Raw genomic sequence first — 16,509 nt, forward strand, 5'->3', positions numbered from 1 at the left:
AGGATTAAGGGTCTAGTAATAATAATAGAATTAAAAAGGAATGAATGCTCCAACATTGGAAGCAGTCCATGCAGCAGACAGTTGCTTTAAATAGCACTCTGACCTCAAAATCAGCCCTTAAGGCATTCCGATCCAGCTGAAAAGCCCAAGAGAGCATTTCAGGCATGGAAAGCCAAGACGTTAAAGCAAAAAATGTCCTCCATGAAGGATCTCGGTGGGTGAGACCACAGTGGAAAGAAGTGGTCATCAAAGAAGGAAGTATTTTTCTCTGAAGGGAGAACTTCCACTTTGATTATGGCCTTGTCTAAATACTGACAGAGTTTGTGGATTCAAAAGGCTTCCTTAGCCTAGGCAGCTCATGTCAAGAGCCTGGGTTATCACTGACATCATACATAAGAGTGTTAATTGTTAAAGTAACAAGAGTCACTGTGCACTAACTTCCCATACAGGACCTCTGTCCTTAAAGAGTTGTATTATAATTATGCCTAAATGCTTCCAAAAGATGTATCATTCTTTAAAGTTATCATTCATTAAAGTTAATTAACTTTCAAAAAAAATGAAATGAACTTCAAGCTGCAGTGACTTTGAACAGCCCTTGTCTCAACAGTTGAGGAACAGTTTTTTTGGTTTTGATTTTTGGTTTGTTATACTGTGGAAATTGTTTGAACTCTAGTATACAGTTGGTTTTCTGTGTATAAAGTTAATTGAAAATAGGTCTTAGTGGAGACTGGAAATGGGAGAGGATAGAAGAGGAGACGTGGGAGGGCAGGTATGGTGGGAAGAACCACTAAATTCCTAAGGTTATACTTATGAAATGCATGAAGTCTGTATTCCTTAAGTAAAAGGTTTCTTTGGGGTGGGGGGGATGAATTAAAGAATTTCTCTTCTTCCTCTTCCTTTATCAAAAATTTTCTCAGCTATGCGAGGCAAAAGATTTGTTTGCTTGCTTTGTTTTCATAGGTTCCTTTTGTAAATCTTAAGAGAATAGTGCTTTCTATTCCTGATGCAGCTTTTGCCTCCTTAAAGCTTTCCTAAGATTAGAAGGTAACAGTAATCAGTGTGTTAAGCCTTTGCAAAGGCCAGATGTGAAATTAGAAAACATTTTGGGCATGGAGATTTGATTGAACATCAGTCAAAATTTGCGTTTTCAAAAATGCTAAATGACCACGAGTTTATGAGTAGTAAAGTCAATATATTTAGGAATAACTGTGGCTGACATTCTGTTTGAAAATCTGCGAGAATAAGTCAGAGCACACTGCAATGGGTTGAAAACATGTTCACAGAGTCTTTGGTGATACCTAAGACAAAATCAGCTTGAAGAAAATAACTCTTTGAGGGTTGTTAAGTGTTCTACAGTACCTAATTTTTACCTAAAACTTTAAAATAGAATTTGTTTAAAAACAACATGGAAACCTTAAAAAGCACTAAAATTAAGTGCAGAGCTTAATGAATTCACATAAAGTGGATGCAGTTGAGTAGCTATAAACTAGAGAAGGAAATACAGGAAGTAGAATAGAGTTAGCAACCACAAGTTCTCTTTGTTGTAGCTTTGGCATGCTGTTCCCCATGACTATAATCTGCCTTGGTTTATAACATTGAAGATTAGCCTTCTTTGCTTTGAAAATGTATATGAATCTGTCATATAGTGCATATTGATTTGTTCTACTTTTTAAAAATAGAATTTATTTTCATATTTTTGAATGGCAGAAAGTGGAGGAGGGTCAGTGAGGGGAGAGAAGAATGAGTGAAATTCTCTGTCCACTTGTTCACTGTCCAAATGCCCATAACAGATGGTGCTGGGCCAGGCTAAAGCCAGGAACCTGGAATTCAATCCAGGTCTCTGATATGGGTAGCTAGGACCCAACCACTTGAACTAACTTGTTACCTCCCAGAGTACACATTAGCAGGAAGCTGAAATAGAGAGCTGAGCTGGGACTTGAACCCAGGCCCTCCAAAATGGGATATGGACTTCCTTAGTGGCATCATAACCACTGTGGCAAACGCATGCTCTATTCTCCTTTCTTTTGCTCATCATCCATATTGTAGAATATAATAGTTCATGTTCAAGTCTGTGCAACATTGTTTTTATACTTTGAGTAAAATTGCCACATTAATAAAAATTGGGAATATAGACATAAAGTCCCTAATAATTAAGTATCAGTATAGTATTTTTATAAGCATAACTTTTCTCAAAGTTGAAGCCTTAGACTCAGATGTGAAGCAGGCAAATTTATTTACGATATAATCCCAGGGAACACCACCAGGATGGGGTGGAAATGAGACCAGGAAGGGATTTTGGGGTGATTAATGAGCTGGTTACAGCTTTTAGCAACTGGGTCTTAATTCCCCTGGAGACCACTGGTAGTGCTGTAGAAACTTCCCAGAATTGTCCCACACAAGGCACAAGGAATGTGGGATATTTATTCACCTCCATCTGCATTAGTTGGAGGTTGCTACTCAAGATGTGAATTCCCTTTCAACTCAGGCACAAAAGTAGAACATATTTCCATGGATGAAGAAAATTCTTAGCTCCAGAGATGGCAGGCACTGTGATTACCATTGGATTCTGCTACAGGAAGTCCGAGTGCTAAGAGATTTTTGGTGGGGTCCCAGCAGCCAGTACTCTCAGTATATTCTCAACCATCGAGAAAGCACTGTAAATGTAAAACACAGCAATGAAATACTGCTTGGCAAGTAGCTATTTCTAAACTCACAACTAAGGAATAACACAAGGGTTTGAGTAACTATGTCTTGGGGAACATGCTATTTCTAATAAGAACATTGAAATTTTCTCAGGTTCCAGATTGCCTCTTTGTTTTGACTCAATGGGTAAGTGTTAGCCCTGAGCAACAAGGAGTAGGGGCTATTTAATCACAGCAGTAGTTCTCTATTGAGAGCCTTTGATAATTACTTACTTGCAATTGACCTCTTAACAAGCACTGGATTAAAATCAAGTTAATGAAAAAATGGAATTGAAAAGTCTATAATGGTTCATCAATTTGACTTTTTAAAACTTGATTTTTTTTATAAAAATGGGATTAAAACTGACATTCAATTTTTGATGACAAGCTATTGCTATGTTTGCATGAATTTTAAATTTAGAAGTGACGACTCACTTATGTTATTTGGAGAGCTTAGGATAAACCTTTTTAGTTTGTAAAAGTAGAGTATATTAAGATATATCAAACTCTTCATGTACTTTCAATTTCCTTTTTATTGTCTGCAAAGCATTTGGAGATTATGCCCGAGAACACTGCATATTCATGACTATCCATAAAGGATATGATTCAGAATTTGGTTTTAAACTATTGCCCCTATTTTACATACTCTCCTGGATCTCACTTTATTCATCAAAACTAGTGAGAGATGAATATAGTTCTAAGGAAGCCTAGAAGCTTCTTTAGCTCATTAAAAAAATCAGTTTCTTTCAAGGTAGCCTATTGTGTTTTGAGAAAGGTATAATCACTACAAAGTTGTCTTTTGTTTAGCAGAAATTCAACTTCTAATAGTGCTCTTCCATCTTCATGTGCTATGGTAATCCAAACATGTTCATTCCTTCCTGAACAACAGATATGAATGCATTTCTGCCCACCCATCTTTCCTATTATTAGCTTTTTGAGTTGTTCATAAGGGCATGTGTTACTTTCCTATTTCCTGCTTTCTTTTGGTTAAACTTAACATATCACCAAAATTTCATCCCCAATCTATCTACAACTGAAATTAATAATCCAGGTGTGCTACCTATATAGAATTTGGCAGGACTCTTGATTTCCATAGTGTTGGAAGCTTCTCTCTCACTATGGTGAAAATTCAGTCAGGAAATCTTTGGTTGAAGACAAATGGAAATGCTTTCAAAATGTATGCATGCAATTGTCATCAGGAGAGGATTAATAGGATACTCTAAATTCAGTTTCAACTTTTAGAACAATAATTTTGGTAACAGTAAAATCTATCAATTCCATGGAAAAATAACACTTTTGAACTGAATTCATACTATTTTATATCATCTATAGATTTGATCAATAGGTAATCAATCTGTATATCTGTGACTTACTGTAATTCATATGCTGAGGAGGAAGAAAAATACTGTCCTGCAGGTCACCCAACTTCTCGCTTTTAGCTTATTGAAGGCTTCTTTAGTTTAACCATTCAACATTCTCATTTCACCTAACACATCTTTATTTTGAACACAGAGCTGTTAAATAAGAATGATAAGTGATTAAACATCTCAAATGGTACAGTGTTCTAAGCACTCTATCACCATTATCTTATTTAACCTTCCCCATTCCTTGAGGTAGTATTTTCATCGTTTTATAATGAGGAGATGCAGGGACAGAGAATTTAGGCAGTGTGTCCAGTGTCCCTCAGCTGGCAAGGGGCAGAGCTGCACTGCAGCTTGGAGGTTTGACTTCAGCCTGTCCACGGTGAACCTCTTCATTGTGCCACCTCAGTAGGGCTAGAACAATGTGGCATGAGTGCCTCCTAACGTGACCACATAGAAAGTCACCCCTATTGCATGGTCTCTTTCATAAATGCTGAGAATACTTGCAGACAACCTCAATTAGTGAAACAAGAACTGAAAGATAGGAATAGCCAAGCTGGGTGATTGCTGCCATGTTGAGAGCTAGTATGTTTTAGTTGAGAAATACATTAAATAGGTAAAGAAAGTCCCTCTTTGACCAAACAAAAGTGAGACTTTGTGTTTGTGCAGAATATATTCTTAATAGTTCAACTGGTTTTAGAAATCCAACTTACATTGGGTGTACTGTCATCACAGTTCCTAGCTCAACAGTATTTAAAATCTGAAACTATCCACTTTATGCTTACTATTCAATTTTACTGTCCATTGTAGCAGATTCTCTTTATTTAAGGAAGGTCTGTAAAGTCACCATCAATGCAGAATTTGTGAATATGAAACCCTTACTCCTAGGGGAAATACAAGGTTAGGTTCCTGTAAGCCTCTCAGGAAAACACTTTTGTCAAACAATGAATATGTAACTTTTCTATGTGTTTCTGCTTAAACTCATGTGTTGTCTACCATGTATTGTTGATTCAATGACACTGAATCTTGGTCCCTAGCATGATAGCTCACATCAGAATGAAGCTCATCTGACACGTTATTTTCCCCCCGTGAGGCACATCCTGGCTTTCTTGTGTTAAGGAACACTAACCAGCACCTACACACTATATTGAGCTCAAGTTTAAGTGCTACAGCCACCAACAAAATGCACAAAAAAGCAAAAACCTGACTTGAAATTATGAAAAAGATCATTGTTTACGTTATGAGAAGCAGAAGAGTCTACCTTGTTTGACCTCAACTGGAGATGGGTTTGGCAGGTAAATCAAATCATTTACCATTTATGTGTACCTACAAATGACCTTGCAAGATCCTTGAATACTGATTTGGAGGTCATAAATAAATTTTAGAAAGGAAATTTAACGAACACAGTTCTGTAAATAATAGGGATAAACCACATACATTTGCTTTTGTATTTGGCTAAAATATAAATTTGCTGATTTTGTGAGGGTGTGAATTGAGGATGGATGTTAAGATAAATCGATATCTGAAAGGATTCAGTGATTCTAGTATTTCTTTCACAGGGATTATTTCTCCAAATGTCCCAATATTTTTAGATCCTATTTTAAAAAATAAGACACAGTATTATTGTTAATCTCTTTCTGGGAAATGTTAATGATATTAACTGCATTTTAAGTCTAAAATTTTTCCTTTCTTTACCTCTTAGGAACAGTTAGGATTACAGGTATTATAATTATATAAACCTTTATTTCAAAGGTTTAAAATATCTTTATTTAAAAAAACTGCAAAATTAGTCAAACTGCTTAAGGCCAAAAGCAAATCTTCAAGTTAGGAAATAAAAAATGTATTACATAAAAACTAGCAATGATAAACTTGGTGGCCAGTGTTTAAACAACGTTATAAAATTAGAAAACAATGGGTTGTTGGCCGGCGCTGCGGCTCAATAAGGCTAATCCTTCACCTAGTGGCGCCGGCACACAGGGTTCTAGTCCCGGTCAGGGCGCCGGATTCTTTCCCGGTTGCCCCTCTTCCGGGCCAGCTCTCTGCTGTGGCCCGGGAAGGCAGTGGAGGATGGCCCAAGTGCTTGGGCCCTGCACCCCATGAGAGACCAGGAGAAGCACCTGGCTCCTGGCTTTGGATTAGCGCGGTGCACTGGCCACAGCGCGCCAGCCTTGGCAGCCATTGGAGGGTGAACCAACGGCAAAGGAAGACCTTTCTCTCTGTCTCTCTCTCACTATCCACTCTGCCTGTCAAAACAAACAAACAAACAAAAAACAATGGGTTGTTATTGTTAAGGAGTTGAAAAGACAGAAATGTCAATTTAAATAGATTGAAAATACTCTTCAAAACTAAAGTCTAAATAAAGGTTCTTGCAGACAAAGAAAATATTACACAATTTCTTTAAAGATTTATTTATTTATTTGAAAGGCAGACTTAGAGAGGCAGAGGCAGAGAGAGAGAGTGAGAGAGCGAGAGCAAGCTTCCATCCGCTGGCTCACTTCCCAAATAACTTCGATAATCAGAGCTGTGCCGATCCAAAGCCAGGAGCTTCTTCCATGTCTCCCACGCGGATGCAGGGGCCCAAGGACTTGGGCCGTCCTCTGCTGCTTTCCTAGCCGTAGCAGAGAGCTGGATCAGAAGTGGAGCAGCTAGGACTCAAACCTACACCCATATGGGATGCCAGAACTGCAGGAGGCAGCTTTACCCACTGTGCCACAGAGTGGCCCCAATATTAGACAGTTTGATACCAGCAGCACACACTTGTAGTATAAAAAATATTAGCAGAAGTTCATCAGGCTGAAGAAAAGTGAATCTTGACACACTGCAAAAAGGAGTAAAGAAATAAATAATTAATAAAGAAATACTTAAGAAATGAGTACTGTAGGTTAATCCTCTGCCTGTGGCGCTGGCATCCCATATGTGCGCTGCTTCTGGTCCCAGCGGCTCCTCTTGTGATCCAGTTCTCTGCTATGGCCTGGAAAAGCAGTGGAAGATGGCCCAAGCACTTGGGCCCTTGCAAGCATGTGGGAGACCTGGAAGAAGCTCCTGACTTTGGATCAGCTCAGCTCCAGCTGTTGCAGCCATCTGGGGAGTGAACGAGCAAATGGAAGATCTTTTTCTCTCTCTCCCTCTCACTATCTATAACTCTACCTCTCAAATAAATAAAATCTTTAAAGAAGTAATAAAAAACATGGAAAGATACTTGTATGGGTAAATACTATATAATACTCTTTAAAACAACAGTGGTATTTTTGCCAAAATTGTAACAAATGTTAAAAGGAAGGTATATGGAAACAATAAAGGAAATGGTAGAATTGTGTGAATTAAATGCTTATAATTTTATCTTGTTATTTGGGAAGTAGTAGAAGTACCTAAAATATAATGTACTGAAGTGAAATGGACATTTTGAGATTCAAAGCTTGTTTATATCCCTTGTGCCTGCCGTTGAGAAACAGTTTTTTCTCCCGTCATACTGTTTTTTGAACTCTGTTACTTAGGATAGGGTTAACTTCATGATCATTAAGTAAACTGAAGGTAGATCTTTGTAAAAATTAAAAGAGGGAATGGGCGAGGGAAGAGGAAGAAGGGTTGGAGCTTGGGTGGGAGGGAGGTTAGGGTGGGAAGTATCACTGTGTTCCTAAATCTGTATATATGAGATACATAAAAATTCACTTACCTTAAATAAAGTTTGACAAAAGAAAACAGTTAAGGTAAAATGTAGTACGTGAAGGGTGTGCATCGAAGTCTCTAGGATAACAGCTAATTAATATGTGAATACGCAGGAGAATAAAAAATAATTGTTTCATCAAAACATGAAAGAAAACAAAAATAAAGGAATAAAAAACAAAAGAAATAGAAAATAAATCACCAAATACTAAGCATAACCCCAATGATTTTCTTATTTGAACAAAATGTAAATAGTCAATTCAATTAAAAGATAAGATTATCAGCCTGAATGAAAAAGGAATACATCAAAGCCCAAATGTATGTGTTTTATAAGAAACATACTGAAAATAGATTGACAACAAAGACAGGTTAAAAGTAAAGAATAGAAAATACGTAAAATATCACTATGCTCCTAAATCTGAACATATGAAATCCATGAAATTTTTGTACCTTATATAAATAAAAACACTCAAATAATAGCCACAAAAATTATCTTTTTTTTTTTTTGACAGGCAGAGTTAGACAGTGAGAGAGAGACAGAGAGAAAGGTCTTCCTTCCGTTGATTCACTCCCCAAATGACCTCTGCGGCCAGTGCGCTGTGCCGATCTGAAGCCAGGAGCCAGATGCTTCCTCCTGGTCTCCAATGCGGGTACAGGGCCCAGGGACCTGGGCCATCCTCTACTGCCTTCCCGGGCCACAGCAGAGAGCTGGACTGGAAGAGGAGCAACCGGGACAGAATCCGGTGCCCCAAACAGGACTAGAACCTGAGTGCCAGCGCTGCAGGTGGAGGATTAGCCTAGTGAACCATAGAGCACGTCAACAAAAATTACCTTTATTAAGATAGAATACCCTTTGAAGTAATAAGGAGACTTTATAACACGTTTTTTTATTTTCATTTATTTTTTTTTATTTTTACTTATTTATTTTTGACAGGCAGAGTGGACAGTGAGAGAGAGAGACAGAGAGAAAGGTCTTCCTTTGTCGTTGGTTCACCCTCCAATGGCCGCCATGGCCAGCGCGCTGCAGCCAGCGCACCACTCTGATCCGATGGCAGGAGCCAGGTGCTTCTCCTGGTCTCCCATGGGGTGTAGGGCCCAAGCACTTGGGCCATCCTCCACTGCACTCCCTGGCCACAGCAGAGAGCTGGCCTGGAAGAGGGGCAACCGGGACAGAATCCGGCACCCCAACCGGGACTAGAACCCTGTGTGCCGTCGCTGCAAGGTGGAGGATTAACCTAGTGAGCTGCAGCGCCGGCCTTTTTTATTTTTTTATTTTTTATTTTTTTTATTTTTTGACAGGCAGAGTGGACAGTGAGAGAAAGAGACAGAGAGTAAGGTTTATAATACTTTATAACACTTAAAGACTTAATAACACTTAATGTCAAACAGAAGATATGAAACCTCTAAATTTGTATGCAACTAGTAACAAAATTTGAAAATATATAAAGCATGAGTTGAAAAAACTAGCAAGATAAACAAACATACTGACACTGAAAGATGGAGATTTAACATCTGTTCTCCCAGGTACAGACAAAAAAAGACCAAAAAATTTGTTCAGGGCATGGAAAGTTTACATATTAAGAAATTTAACAAAATTGAAATATATGTAATTTTTAAAACAGTCAATTCAGAGTTCACATTGTTTTCAAATGGCTACTTGTGGACTTTACAAAAACATACCCTGTACTGAACCATAAATTAAGATAAGGTTTCAAAGGTTTGAAATAATAGAGATGTATTTTCTAATTATCGTTAGAATAAAATTAGAAATATATCAGTTTAAAACTCTGAACTTAGAAATTAGTTATGGATTAAAGCAGAAATCATAATGGAAATGAGAAAGCAATTTGAGCATGAAAATAAAACACCTAGGATTACACGTTGTTTTATCTTTTGTCAATTTAGTAAAGTTGTATTTTTCAAGGACTTTGTTAAATTTCATTTTAATTGTTGAATTTGTTAGTGTAAAGTCCTTAGTAGTATCTTCTTGTGATCATTGTAATAGATGTAGAATCTATAGGGATTCATCTTTAATTCCTCATGTTGTTGACTTGAATTCCTTTTCATGATCAGGGTAATAAGGTCTTATTTTTCTTAAATATTACAGATGCCTTTATTATACCAAATATCATAGCAAGGAAGTATAAAGCATCAAGTACTTCAAAGAATGGATTATTTTAAAAATTGTTTTTGTTGATCTTTTCAAAGAATCAGCTGTTTGGTTTCTAAATTTTCTTTCATCATTTGTCAATTGTCTTTCATTGATTGATTTTTTTATTATATCCTTTCTTTTAACTTTAATTCTGAGGTTTCACAGTTTTTATTTTCTGGTACAAACATAAGGCTATACATTTTATTTTGATATACACACATTTTGAGCCTTATTGTACTTTCATTATTGTTAGCCTAAAAATGAAAAATCCATGGTATTCTCAGTTTGTGTAGAAAAGTATTTGATAACACAATATTTGTGACATTAAAAATACAGGAATAATAAACATATCCTAAATCTGATATGTGTACATATGTGAAATATTCAGTTTATGGTAAAATATTTGTTTTATCATTTGTTTCTATTTTTAGTGTTCTTTGTTTTTCCTCAGAAACCTGTTTTTGAAGGCATACAAGCTTCATGCATTTCATAAATAGAAATTTAGGAGCATTGTAATTCTTTCCATCCTGCCTGCCTTCCAATCCTCACTGTTCTTCTTTCTCCCTCTCCACTCCCATTCTTATTTTTTTTTACTAAAATTTGTTTTCAATTAACTTAATACACATAAGAGTAACAATATATTCAGTAAAGTATTCAACAAATAGTATGAAAAAAAACTTCTTCAATAGCAGAGACCAGGGCTGTTCAAAGTCCTCTCATCTCAAAGTGTCAATTTCAGTTCTATAGATTACCTTTTAGATGCTCTATTTGTTACTACAGATCAGGGAAAGCATATTGTATTCCTCCTTTTGGGACTGGCTTATTTTACTAATTATGATGTTTTCGAGTTTTGTCTACTTTGTTGCAAATGACAGGATTTCTTTTTTTTTTAACCACTATGCAGTACTCCATGGTGTACATATCCCACAATTTCTTTATCCAGTATTCAGTTGACAGATATTTGGGTTGATTCAGTGTCGTAGCTATTGTGAATTGAGCTGCAATAAACATAGGAGTAGAGATAATTCTTTCATATGTTGATTTCATTTCCCTTGGGTAAATTCCCCAGTGTAGGATGGCTAGGTCATATGAAATGTCTATATTCAGATTTCTGAGGTATCTCCATACTGTCTTCCACAGTAGCTGTGCCAGTTTACATTCCCACCAACATCTTCACATCCTCTGCACATCCTTCCCAGCATTTGTTGTTTGTTGATTGCTGTATGAAAGCCATTAAAATGGGGATGAGGTGAAATCTCATTGTGGTTTTGATTTGCATTTTGGTGATGGCTAGAGATCCTGAGCATTTTCTCAAGTGTCTGTTGGCCATTTGGATTTCCTGTTTTGACAAATGCCTATTTAAGCCCTTTGCCTATTTCTTAACTGGGTTGTTTGTTTTCTTGTTGTTTGATTTCTTGTGCTCTTTATAGATTCTGGATATTAAACCTTTATCAATTGCATAGTTTGCAAATAATTTCTCCCATTCTTTCCATTGTCTATTTAGTTGCTTCTCAATTTGATGTAATCCTGTTTGTCAATTTTGGCTTTGATTGCCTGTGCCTCTGGGGTCTTTTCCAAGAGGTCTCTGCCTATGCTAATATCTTGCAGGACTTCCTCAGTGTTTTCTAATAATTTGATGATATTGGGTCATAGACTTAGGTCTTAGATTCATTTTGAGTGATTTTTATGTAAGGTATATGGTCCTGGTCTTGCTTCATACTTCTGCATGCAGAAATACAGTTTTCAGAGCACCATATTTTGAAGAGACTGTCCTTGTTCTAGGGATTCATTTCAGTTCCTTTGTCAAAGATAAGTTGGTTATAGATGCATAGGTTGATTTCTTGTGTTTCTATTCTGTTCCAATGGGCTATCCATCTGTTTCTGTGCCTGTTACATTCTATTTTGATTAACTGCCTTGCAGTATGTCTTGAAATTTGGTATTGTGATGCCTCTGGCTTTGTTTTTGTTGTATAAAATTGCTTTAGCTATTTGATGTCTCCTATTTTTCCATATGAATTTCAGAATTTTTTGTATATATGAGTAGAATGTCCTTGGTATTTTGATTGGTATCATATTGAATACATAAATTGATTTCACTAGTATGGACATTTTGATTATATTTATTCTTCTAATTCACAAACGTGGAAGGCTTTCCATTGTTTCTATAGTGTTTGGTAATTATAGAGATCTTTGATGTCCTTGGTTAAATTTATTCCTGGGTATTTAATTTTTTGTAGCTGTTGCATATGGGATTGATCTTTGAAATTCTTTCTTTGCAGAGGCATTTTCTGTGAATTCAAAGGCTCTTGATTTTTTGTGTGTTGCTTTTGTATCCTGCCACTTTATCAAACTCTTCTATGAGTTCCAGTAGCCTCTTAGTGGAGTGTTTTGGATCCCCTATATATGGAATCATGCCATCTGCAAATAGGGATAATTTGACTTCCTCTTTCCCAATTTATATCCCATGATTTATTTTCTTGCCTAATGACTCTGGCTAAATCTTCCAGGACTATATTGAATAGCAATGGTGACAGTGGGCATTGTTGTCTGGTTGTGGATCTTAGCGGGGATGCTTCCAACTTTTTCCCATTTTATAGGATGCTGGCCATGGGATGGTCATAAATTGCCTTGATTGTGCTGAGGAGTGTACCTTCTATACGCAGTTGCTTAAGGTTTTCGTCATGAAAGGATGTTGTGTTTTATCAAATGCTTTCCCTGCATCTATTGAGATAATCATATGGTTTTTGTTTTTAGTTTGTTAATGTGAAGTGTCACATTTATTCATTTGTGAATGTTGAACCATCCCTGCATACCAGGGATAAATCCTACTTGGTTTGCTGGATGATCTTTCTGATGTGTTGTTGGATTTGATTGGCTAGAATTTCATTGAGGATTTTTGCATCTACGTTCATCAGGGAAATTTCTTTGTTGTTCTCTTCCTCTGTTGTATCATTTTCAAGTTTAGGAATTAAGGTGATGCTGGCTTCATTTGGGAGCATTCCTTCCCTTTCAGTTGTTTTGGATAGATTGAGAAGAATTGTAGTTAGTTATTTAAATGTCTGGTAGAATACAGAAATGAAACCATTTGGTCCTGGGCTTTGTTGGAAGGGTCTTTATTAATGATCAATCTCCATCTTAGTCACTGGTCTATTTAGATTTTCTGTGTCTTAATGGCTCAATTTTGGTAGGTTGTATGTGTCCAGGAATCTATTCATTTCTTCTGGTTTCCCAAATTTTTGGCATACAGCTCTTGTAGTTACATCTGATGATTCCTTTTTATTTCTGTAGTATCCATTGTTACCTTTCATTTTTTCATCTCTAACTTTATTATGTGAGTCTTCTCTCTTTTTTTTTTTTTTTTGGTTAGTTGGTCCAGTGATGTGTCAGTTTTGTTTATTTTTTCAAAAAAATGGCTCTTCATTTTGCTGATGTTTTGTATTTTGGGGGGGGGGTTCAGTTTTGCTCTCTAATTTACTTATTTTTCTCCTAATTTTGGGTTTGGGTTGCTGTTGTTTTTCCAGGTCTTTAAGATGCATTGAGATTGCATTATTTTAATACCTTTCCAATTTCTTGATGTAGGCAATAATTGTTATGAACTTTCCTCTTAACACTGCTTTTGTTGTATATCATAAGTCTTGACATGTTGTATTGTTGTCTTCATTCGTCTCCAGAAATGTTTTGATTTCTCATTGATTTCTTCTATGACCCACTGTTCCTTCCAAGTGATGTTCTGTCTCCATGTGTTTGCATATGTTTTAGAGATTCCCGAGTTGCTGATTTCCAGCATCATTCAGTTGTATTCAGAGAATATTTGGGGTATGGTTTTGATTTTTTTGAATTTGCTGAGACTTGCTTTGTGGCCCATTATGTATTCTATCCTAGAGAAAGTTCTGTGCACTGGTGAGACAAATGTATATTCTGCAACTGTAGGATGAAAAGTTCTGTAGATATCTGTTAGGTCCATTTGGTCTGTAGTGTCAATTAACTCTGTTGTTTCCTTGCTGGTTTTCTCTCTGGTTGATCTGTCTGTTGTTGACGGCAGGGTATTGCAGTTCCCCATTACTATTATATTGGAGTCTATGTCTGCCTTTAGATCCCTTAACATTTCTTTTAAATAGCCAGGTGCTCTGTAATTAGGTGTATATATGTTTATTATAGTCACTTCTTCCTGTTGAATGAATTCCTTAATCATTGCATAGTGCCCTTCATTATCTCTTAACAGTTTTTGTGTCAAAGTCTATTTTTTTCTGATATTAGGATGGCTACAACACTTTTTTTTGGTTTCTGTTAGCAGGGAGTATCTTTTTCCATCCTTTCAGACTGTGGGTATCATTGATGGTGAGCTGTGTTTCTTGTAGGCAGCAAATAAATGGGTTTTGTTTTTTAATCTGTTCAGTCAGTCTGTATCTTTTTACTGCAGAGTTGAGGCCATTTACATTCAACATGAATATTGATAAGTAACAACTTACCCTGCCATTTTTCCATAAATGTTCCTATTGTTTACTTTGGATTTCCTTTGTACTTCTCCTTAGAGATTTTCTGTACTCACCTTTTTTCATAGTGATGACCATGTTTCTATGTTTCTGTTTGTAGCACTTCTGTATGCATCTTTGGTAAAGCTGGATGAGTAGTGACAAATTTTTTCAATTTTTGTTTGTTATGTAATATCTTTCTTTCACTTTCATTCATAAATGAGAACTTTGCAGGATACAATATTCTTCATTAACAGTTTTTTTTTCTCTTAAGATTTGGGATATATATTGACATTCTTGCCTAGCCTGTTGTTACCCTAGAGTTTAGGAGCCAAATATATCCATTGTCACTTATTCTGCCCAACATTGTACTGAAGACAGTGCAACAGGCAACAGAGAGATAAAAATATGTAAAGGTGGTACAGAATAGCACTGTAATTATTAGCAAATGATATTATATGTAAAACATGAGTGACCATACAAATTCTATGTATTGCTAGAAGTAACAGGTTAACTCAGCAGGTTTGCTGAGTACAGCATCAATTTACAAAAACCAATCTTATTTCCATTAACTAGTATCAACTTCTTAGGAATTGAGATTAAAACTGCAGTAGGAAAAAGTCTAACAAAATGCCAAAAATCTATAATACTTAGGAATCAATTTAATGTAAAAGGTATAAGACCTCTGTACCTCCAACTACATTATTAAGAGGAATTAAAGATGAACTGATATAAAGGAAGTACATTTACTGTGTTAAGAAGACTCAATATTCCTAAGATGTCGAGTCTCCCTAAACTGACCTATTGGTTCAATATTATCCCATTAAAAATTTCTTGAATTTTTTTGTGTGTATGGTATGATACTGACAAATACTAAAATATAGATGAATATTCAAATATGTAGAATAGCCATGACAAACTTGAAGAATAATAAAACTGGAGAACTTAAAACTAGCCAGTATCAAGGTTGATTTATCAGGGTTGGCATTTGGCCTGGCAGTTAGGATGCCAACTGTGATTCCTGTATCCCATATCAGTGTGCTGGGGATTTAATTCCTAGATCATTTTTGGATTCCAGCTTCTTGCTAATGCACACCCCATAGAGAAAGTAGATAACAGTTCAAATGGTTGGGTCCCTGATAGCTACTTGACAGACATGGATTGGGTTCCTGGGTACCCTGCTTCAGCCTCAGCTAAGACACACTGTAGACATTTAGAAAGTGGATCAGCAATGGGAACGCTGTCTGTGTCTCAAACAAAAGGTTTGTTTATTATAAAGCCACAGAATGAGGGGCTTATTGTGGGACAATGACATTTAAATAAAACAATGGAAGAAAATAAGGACAAAAACAATACACATACACGAATACACATACACAGAATCACCTCATTTTATGATAGGAACCACTGAAGTTTGTAGGAAGAAGCTCTTTCCAATAAATGATGTTCAATCAAATGGATAATAATGTGAAGGAAAAATTAGCATTGGCCCTTCTCATACTACATGCAAAAATTGAGGTGAGATGTGTTATAGACCTAAATGTGTAGGGTATAACAATAAAGTGTCTAGAATAAGATGGAAGAGAATATTCTTTTGAAATTAAGGTAGAATTGCTTTTATAAACTGTATACTAAAAATTGATAATCATAAAAGGAGACAGTAAATTGTACTCACTAATCCTGAACATTATGGTTAATCAAAACACAACAATGTGCACCTCACAAATATGTGCAGATAATTGTCAGTCAACAAAATAAAATTAATAAAGTGACAAGGCAAGTCATATATAAGAAGACAGTTAGTGATCTATATTAGATGTATTATTTCTCAGGATTCCTCTATCTAGGTATCAGGGATTTTCAAAAATTTGTGGAAAAATCAAAGATAATTTTGTGCAAAACATTTTTGAAATGCATGAGCATTTTTCATATGTGTTTCGATGACCTTTTTGAAGACTACTGTATGTATGTTTCAAAATCTTTTGCATGAAAATTTATAATAATTCTATTTCCAACAAACTTTTGGAAGCACCTTGTACATATGAATGTATGTATAACTGTATTTCTGTAATACAAAAATCAATACCAAAAAATGAGGAAAATATTTAAAGAGCGGCTTTGCAAAGAGGATACTGAAATTAAACATCATCAAAAGGTTCTCAATAAGCTCTCAGACTGCT

General features: G+C 36.0%; 1 protein-coding gene across 4 annotated transcripts in view; it reads left to right on the top strand.

The window, feature by feature from the left end:
* The window catches only part of LOC149124544 (uncharacterized), a 657,427-nt gene that overhangs the window by 212,965 nt on the left and 427,953 nt on the right, over positions 1-16,509 (top strand). Inside the window, exon 2 of one of the 4 annotated variants that reach the window (XR_016212831.1) lies at positions 9,005-9,030. The exons of the other annotated variants lie outside the window; for them this stretch is intronic. The gene's annotated coding sequence lies outside the window, so the exon portion shown is untranslated. Of the gene's footprint in view, positions 1-9,004; positions 9,031-16,509 lie in introns of those variants that run through there. 4 annotated transcript variants of the gene reach the window in all.

Source organism: Oryctolagus cuniculus, chromosome 9 (assembly GCF_051225735.1).
Source record: "Oryctolagus cuniculus isolate XC-2025 breed Fujian yellow rabbit chromosome 9, ASM5122573v1, whole genome shotgun sequence".
Classification (NCBI taxonomy): Eukaryota; Metazoa; Chordata; class Mammalia; order Lagomorpha; family Leporidae; genus Oryctolagus; species Oryctolagus cuniculus.